Source organism: Galeopterus variegatus, unplaced genomic scaffold (assembly GCF_000696425.1).
Source record: "Galeopterus variegatus unplaced genomic scaffold, G_variegatus-3.0.2 Scaffold2661, whole genome shotgun sequence".
Lineage (NCBI taxonomy): Eukaryota > Metazoa > Chordata > Mammalia > Dermoptera > Cynocephalidae > Galeopterus > Galeopterus variegatus.
The window spans coordinates 173,361-182,028 of NW_007728772.1; positions in this window are offsets into that span (position 1 = coordinate 173,361).

Sequence of the window (8,668 nt, forward strand, 5' to 3'; positions counted from 1 at the left end):
GACAAAAACACATTAGCAGTGGAACTGATCAATACCTAGTTTTGTGCCTTCACCTGGGCCAGGTGGTAAGGAATGTGTTTCCTTCTTGAATCTTTCCTCTCCTTCTTTATGTGATATGCAGGTATTACCTGGAAATTCAACCTGTTTGCTCACCGTCGAAAGTGGAAATAAAACTATTTGGGGTCTGTCCATATTGTTTTATTTTGTACATGTACTCATATTTAATTTTCTTTTTAATGCTAAGAAGCATTCTTTTTTAAAAAAATGAAATTGTCAAATTGTAGTTATACATGCTTATGGGGTATAATCTGATGTTTTAGTACATATATATTGTATAATAACTGGGTTAGGGTAGTTAATGCATCAATCACCTCATACATTTATTATTTCTAAGAAATATTCTCTTGGCAAAAGGAGTAAGGTTTCTGTTAGTGATACGTATTTGTTCTGTCTGCTTAGCATCCATTTCTCTTTCTTCTTAGGGTGTTAAAAGTTAAATTGTGTCCAAAAAAAGATACCTTGAAGTCCTAAACCTGTAAACATGATCTTATTTAAAAATTGGGTCTTTGCAAATAAAATCAAGTTAAGATGAGGTCATATTGAATTAGAGGGAGCCCAAATCCAATATGACCAGTGTCCTAATAAGATAAGGAGAAGAGACACAGATGAGACATACAGAGAGAACACCATGTGACAAGAGGCAGAGATTGAAGTGATGCATCTACGAGACAGGAGATGCCAAGGACTGCCAGAAACACCAGAAGGTAAGAGAAAGGCACAGTGCAGATTCTTCCATAATATCTTCTGAGAGATTTTGGACTTCTTGCCTCTAGAACTATGTGAAAATAAATTACTATTGTTTTAACTCATCCAGATTGGTAATTTTTTATGGCATCCCTAGAAAACTAACACAGACAGCAATATGGTAACTGGAGAACTACCAAGCTACTATCACATACAATCAATATTTATGATTTGACAAAGTTGTCTATGCTTAATGTCCCTCAGAAACAGGAAATTATTTTATGCACTATTTACAAATAATGATTAAGATAAAACTGTATTTTTTATACCATAGAAGATAGAAGATAGTGATCAAAATATCATTTAAAAATAAAATCAGTAGAGACACAAATCATTTGTTATTGATAGATGACTTTATATATCATGGACATTTGCTTATAATGTTAAATGAAAAGTTGGCTACATAATCCTTTATCTTAGAGGACTAGATTTTTCTTAAGCAGATAACATGTTATTACCGAAATCTACTTCAACTAAAAGGGGATTTGGAGGAATGATGTAAGAGTTTCACATGAAACATAAGAACAAAAAGCAAAATTGAGCCTTGCGTTGGAAGAGACCTCGGATGTAGATGACTACGCTAGTCATTACACCATAAACTTTCTCTTTCTCTCTCTTTTTTTCTCTGGAATTGGGTGATCTGTCATTTCTGCTTTTTTCTGCTTACCTTCTGTATTTTTGCAGATTAGAGTTCTCAGCTGATTCATCCATTTGCACACTATCTGTCATGGCCAGCACAAAATTGTCATCTCAGCTCCTGAGTCCACTTGACCTTACAGGCCCTGTGATCAGTACTTGTAACCAAGTATCTATGCCTTAAATCAAAAATCTTTGTAGAGTGAAACATACAGAGAGACTTAATTAGACATTAATTTCTGATCCTATAAACTATAAACTCAAAGGACTGAGTTTACATGGAACATCCTCGTAAGGCTGCAAACTCCAGGATTATAGAAAGAGATGTGAGAATAAGAAAGAAATACTTAGTATTTCTAACACAATATCTTAAAGCTTTTATATATTTCAAATTGCTACTGCTTTATTAAAGGCTCATATTAACATAAATTCATTCTACTTTGTTAATTTATTTAATTTTAAATTTGATTAAAGTATTACTATCTAGTTAACACTTCATAACAGTGATAACTCCAGTTGCACAATGTAGTGAGATAAGTAAATGAAATTAGAAATTAGAAAACCCGGAGATCAAGCCCACCTGCCACTGACTACTCACTAGATCCTGAGGAAGTCACATAACCTCTCTTCCTCTCATATTTGTTATCTGTAAACTGTGAATAAAACTAAGAATATGTGTCTTAAATAGTTAATGTGAAGACAGAAAAAGTTAATGTAAGGGATATGGCTGCAAAGACTGTAAAGTGCTATAAATGCTAAAATAAATGCCACGTTACTTTGTTGTAACCCCTGTAACAGCTTACACACAGCTCTGCAACTGGTATATCCTAAGTATTTGGTAACACCTGTCCATTTGTTTTATAACTTTCTCTCTATATGCTCAGATACTGAATTACAGAAGTTTCTTTTAGTTGCATGTAACAACAACAACAAAATGACCCTTGTTTGAATAAGCAAAAAGTTTATAGGAAAAGAAAGGATTAAACTACAGAATCCAAGTCCCAACCAAATATCAGAATGAGCAAAATCCAAGCTAGCCTCAAGGACCTTGGCAGGTTCAAAGAACTTCCATTACAGAATATGTGACATAGCCACAGTCACATCTTCTAAATGTCACTCAGTTTAGATAGCTCCAAATTTCTTCAATAGAAAGTGGGATTTACCCATCTTGGTTAATGTGTCTAAGTCTGTTAGGATCAAATAGTAAAAATATAGTTCCTGCAGCCAACCTTGATACTGGTGACAGATTCACAAAGGCTTAATCAATGTGAGACAGGATATCATCCCAAGAGATGTTTGTTATCAGTAAGCAGCAAGCATTTTTATCATATAGCTATACAAATGGCATATTTCAAGTAGCCAGTATTCCTTTTTTCTGTCATGAATTTGATTTATCATAGGGAATTTGCCTGCATATACATATTTATCCAAATATCATTTTTTCCTGATTCTACAAGTTCTTTCATCTCTATATCTGTCTGTGCATTGCTTAATTCTATTGTTTATTTATTGGTCACATTTCTCTTTCCTGGTGTTCCAACCCAAGTTCAAGCAACAAACTAGAGACTGAGAAATGTCTATGAAACCTAAATTCACATTCCTGGGAGAGATTCTGATTTGACCTAACCTGGGCCAGTATCTATTCTGCTGTGCTGGGAGACAAATCACATGGTCAGCTGTTACTCAGCAGTGCAGCTGAGTGGTCTTTACAAACAGAGTGTATTAAGAGATATGGGTGATTAATTTTCCTTAAAGAAAAGGAAATGAGCTGGGAAGGCATAGAAAATGTACAGGTGATAAGTTCTCATTCATTCAGGTACACCAGTGTAATATTTACAGACATTTTCATCTGTGGATTCTATGTGCACTTTAAATTCAGTTTTTTCAAAACTGAGCTCACCATTTTAAGCAAAGTCTTCCACCTTTCATGTTTCCATTGAATGCGTCACCCTTCTCTCGCCCCCAGACTCTAAATATTGAAGTCTATTCTGACTCATTGTTGCAATTATCCCATCACCATTTGCAGTCAGTTAATAAGTAAGGCCTTTTTGCATTTATAGTACCTCTTCATTCTTGTTTTCTTTCGTTATCCTAATTCCACCACCCTGGTTCAGCTTCTTGTTATCCAGCTAGTGTAATACAACATATGTAAATGAAAAAAATATATATCTTTTTCTCTCTAGTATCTGTCCTTTAAATTCACCCTCTATATTGATGACAAATAAAAGTACTCCCCAAAGATCAGTCTATAGATCGTATACCTTCAAAGCTTGGAAACTTCTGGGCTCCAAATTCCTAACTCAGTATTTAACAATACCTGGGTTGTGTTCCTATCTGATTTTCTTGTCTGATCCCAAACTGTCCTATGTATGAAATATGTGACCTTTAAAATTTTTCTATTTTAATGTTTATCAGTGCATGCAGAACTTCCTCCAGATAAGTTGGATCTCTTCTCTTTGTTGTTACCATGGTTTTGTTCATGTTCTGTTTGTTTGTTTCATTGTTTGTTTGTTTTCACTGTATCCTGCCATGTGGGCTGGCCAGAATTTTATATATCATAGAAAAAAAAAAAAACAACTTCTCTTTCAAGATTCCTTACCTTGTCCCCACCTATCACAAAATATGGAAAGATTCTCTTCTTCATATAAGTGATCATTGAAAATTGCCTGTACCTCATCTCTAAAACATATTACATTCTAACAGGAGAATTTCAATGGTTTTCTTCATGCCTCCCCTCCCCTTCCAACAACAAAAAAGGAAGGATAAAGGGAAAGAAGAAAGGAAGGGAGAGAGGAAGGAAGAAACGGGTTGGAAACTCCAAGAGGAAGGAACTTTGTCTTCATCAATAATCTTTTCAAGACCATCAAAATACTTCACACAGAGAATAATGGTAAAAGAGAAGGTTCTTGTGATGTTAAGATTGTAGTGTTCAGGACAGCCCCCAGGTCATTGGAACCCTGCTTTGGCCCTCTCTCATAAGAAGTCCATGTGTGCAAAGCACAGTAGAGAAACAAGATCCTCCCATTGCCTCCCCATGAAAACCTTTGCAAGGTACATGGGTTTTACCTAAAAACATATAAACACCACTTACTTCCTCAAAAGCAGGCTCTCAAAATCATCCTTTCTTCTGACTGTTTCAGGGTACAGAAAGCTAAAGTAGTGAAGAGCCCATATTGACAGGTGCACTCAGAAGACAAAAAAATGTGATTATTGAACCTGCATGAATGCCACAAAAATCTTTCAAAAAAAAAACCCCAAACATACAAACAAACAAAAAACAGAGCCAGGGCATGATTTGGATGCAAAATTGCATTTCTAAAAGCAAAATTATACTATATTCAGAACTAAAAGAGCAACTCAGTAATTGTGGCCCAATTGGGACCCTTTACTCTCATCAGTTGTATTAGCAACTTCCCTTTTCTCTGTGTACAAGCAGGATAAGGGTCACATCCACAACAGAGAGATGGAAGTAGGTTGAGGCTCAGAAGTGCTTCTCCTTTTCCAACCAGAGGACAGATTTTTTCCTCCCACTTCTGGTAGGAGCCAAATAAATATAAATGGCTGAAAATTAATTTTGAGTTTATATTATCTAAGATGGAGTTTTCTAATGGTAATCATCCTATCTATCAAGAAATATACGTGAATACTATAAGAAATTCTGTAAGAATCAGGTCTTCTGAATACAGATCTTATCATGGCTTTCAAGAACTTTTGTGATCTGGTCCTTGGCCTCCTCAGAAACCACATTGCTTATCTGAAATATAATCGCATATATGGAAAATCAAGATTTTATAGAAATTGAAACGTTATAGAAATTGGGTAGTATGAAAGGAAGGGGACTCAGAGAACTAAAAAATAATACAAATAAATTTAAACCTGAAGTTCACTAAACTCTTTAAATGTCCTGGTTCCCCGAGAGTCAAGTGGTAGCTTTCAACTTGTCCTATTTCTACTTTCAAGTGTTGTATAAATTATATGAAAAAAGCAGACTACATGATTTTTTTTTTCCTAGTTATGGTTGAGAGAAAAGCATTTGCTTAGAAAAATTCCTGGAGATTTTCTTAGATCATTCCTTTATAAGAAGGAATAATTAGTCTATATGGGCACATACTGTCTCACATTGGGGGAATATATATACAGTAAAGGTAAAACCCTATGAAGAATGGAATAGAGATACTGTTTCAGTATATTCAATATTAAAGATATTTTACTTTGAAATATGTTGAGTTTGGAAAAAAAATTAAACAGTAACATCTTTAGAATTTACCTTGCATCCCCAATATATTCTTATATACCATGTAAAGTTGCATTGCTAACCTGTAAAAGAATGGTCTATGAAAGGAATTTAGAAATATCTTGTTCATATATATCTAAAGTTAATATCATTTTGTGAATATTAATCTGTTCTTTTACAGTTTAGCTAAAATAACAGTTTTATGTACATTATTCATGGTTAAAGATCCTTCCCAAAGCAAGATCATCCACATCAAAAAAAAATTTTTTTCTTCTTATACTCATATGGACCAAAATTAGCACTAAGAAAACTTAATAAAACCACTTTGTTATATTTTAATCCTAGAAATTCTGGTATGCCAAGAGAAGTAACATTTTTCTGAGGAAATAAAACTTCTCTACAATCATTGAAATTAAGTTTTGGTTTGAATTTTTATAAGCTAAAATGCATAAGGAATAGTTAAATGTATATTAGTCAGCAGGTCAGAAAGAAAACCTAGACTGTCAACATATAATCACTGACTAAGTTGTTTTGATCCAAACCTTCATTTTTGGAAAACAACCACCTACACAAGAAGGATAAAATAACAATCATCCAGTGAGGAAGCAAATAGCTTCTAATGTCTACCTAGAGAGGAGCTTGGCTTGCAGAGCAAATGTGAAAGAAATTTTTACCTCAGAACAGAGTAAACAGTCTAGAGTAAAGTTCTTCATAAAATTTGGGGATGGCCCTACAAACATTAGTAAACCTTGAACATCATATTTTCCCAACTACAGTCAAACAAAGCATTCATTCCCAGGAACACAGGCTTTTATAAGGTCATTTTGTGATAATATTTTTATAGATTGAATTAGTAGAAGCAGTAAGGACTTATTCCTCCAGAATGTGTAACATTCTGAAACAGCAATCAAAACCAAATAGAACAACCTACCACCGAAACAAAAATTACATTCCCTGAATTATTCCTGGTTAAGAGACATTATAGAGAGGGATCTGCAACCCACCAAGGAGACAGGACCCAGGAGGGACTGGGGCCACACAGGCAGGGAAAAAGACCCCCATGAAGCCTGCCTGTCACCTGCCAATAAGGCAGGACACAGCACCGCCCACCCACCAGGACTAGACCAGGAGGCCCCACATCACTTCCAAGGAAGTGTCCCACAACAGCCACCACCACAGCTTCTACTGCTGCAAGGACATCTAGTCATAACAGTAGCAGCCATGACCACCCTGAAGATAGCCTACTGCATGTTCAACTGCATTGACAGAAGGAGAGTTGCCAGAGAAGCCTGGAAAATGTGGAGGAAGTCTTTCTCCTCAAAGTCCAATCCAGAGTAATAAGCAGCAACTGACCTACCAGATGACTAGAAATCAACGTAGAGATAATAGAATTATGAAAATAAGAAAATATGACACTGCCAAAAGAATATAGTAATTCTCAAGTACCAGACCTGACATAATAGAAAACCCTTGAAATAACTGAAAAGGAATTCCAAGTAACTGTTTTAAGAAAATTCAATGAGATAAAAAAAAAGACTCAGTTAGACAACACAATGAAATGAGAAACAATATCCAGGATATGAAGGAGGAAATTTGAAAAAAGATTAATACCTTAAAAAATGTAGCAGAACTCCTGGAACTGAAAGATTCATTCAATGAAATAAAAAACACAACTGAGAGCTTAAGCAGCAGATTTGAACAAGCAGAAAAAAAGAATCTCTGATCTCAAAGAAAGTCTTTAGGAAATAACCCAGGCAGACAAAAAAAAAGGAAAAAAGAATTTTTTTAAAAGTCTACGAGAGCTAGTACATAGCCTTAAGTGCACAAACATCTGAATCAGATATTTCAGAAGAGGAGAAGAAAGGTAAAGGCATTAAAAATCTATTTGATGAAATAATAATGGAAAACTTCCCAGATACAGGGAGAAACACAGACCTTCAGATCCAGGAAGCCCAAAGATCAACAAACAGATTCAATCCCAAGAGATCCTTTCCAAGACACATTATAGTCAAACTGGCAAAGCTCAAAGACAGAGAGAGAATCCTAAAAGCAGCAAGAGAAAAGTGTCAAGTCACTTATAAGGAAGCCCCCATCAGACTAACAGTAGACTTCTCAACTGAAACTCTACAGATGAGAAGAAAATGAGATGACATACTCAAAATACTAAAAGGAAAAAACTGCCAGCAAAGAATACTATACTCAGTAAGGCTATCTTTCATAAATGAGAGAGAAATAGTGTATTTCCCAGATGAACAAAAACTGCAAGTGTTCATCAACACACAGCCAGCCTTGCAAGAAATTTTTAAGGGAGTCCTGCATCTAGAATCCAAAAAAACAATAATCACTACCACAAACACACAAGAAAGAACAAAACCCTCTGGTAAAACACAGATGCAAATGAGAAAGAAAAAAAAAAGAATCTTATCACCTGAAGAAAAGAACAAACATCAAAGATGAATAATAAAAGGGGAAGAAAGGAACAAAAGATATTTACATTATGTAAGCAAAATCAGTACAATGGCAAGAGTAAGAATATCTCAATAACAACCCTAAATATAAATGAATTAAACTCCCCACTCAAAAGATGCAGACTGGTGGATTGGATTAAAAAGAAAGTCTCAACTCCATGTTGTCTTCAAGAGACCCAATTCGCCTGTAAAGATACACACTGACCAAAAGTGAAGGGATAGAAAAAGATATACCATGCAAATGGAAACTATAAATGAGCAGGAATAGCTATTCTTATATCAGATAAAATAGACTTTAAACCAAAAATCATAAAAAGAGAAAAAGAAGGCCACTTTATAATGATAAAATAATCTATCCAGCAAGAAGACATAACAATCATAAATATATATGCAACCAACACCAGAGCACCCAGATATATTTAGGTCTTTCTATTAGACCTAAAGAAAAAGATAGACCCCAATATGATAATAGTGAGGGACCTGAACACCCCTCTCTCAGCACTGTACAGATCATCCAGGCAACAGC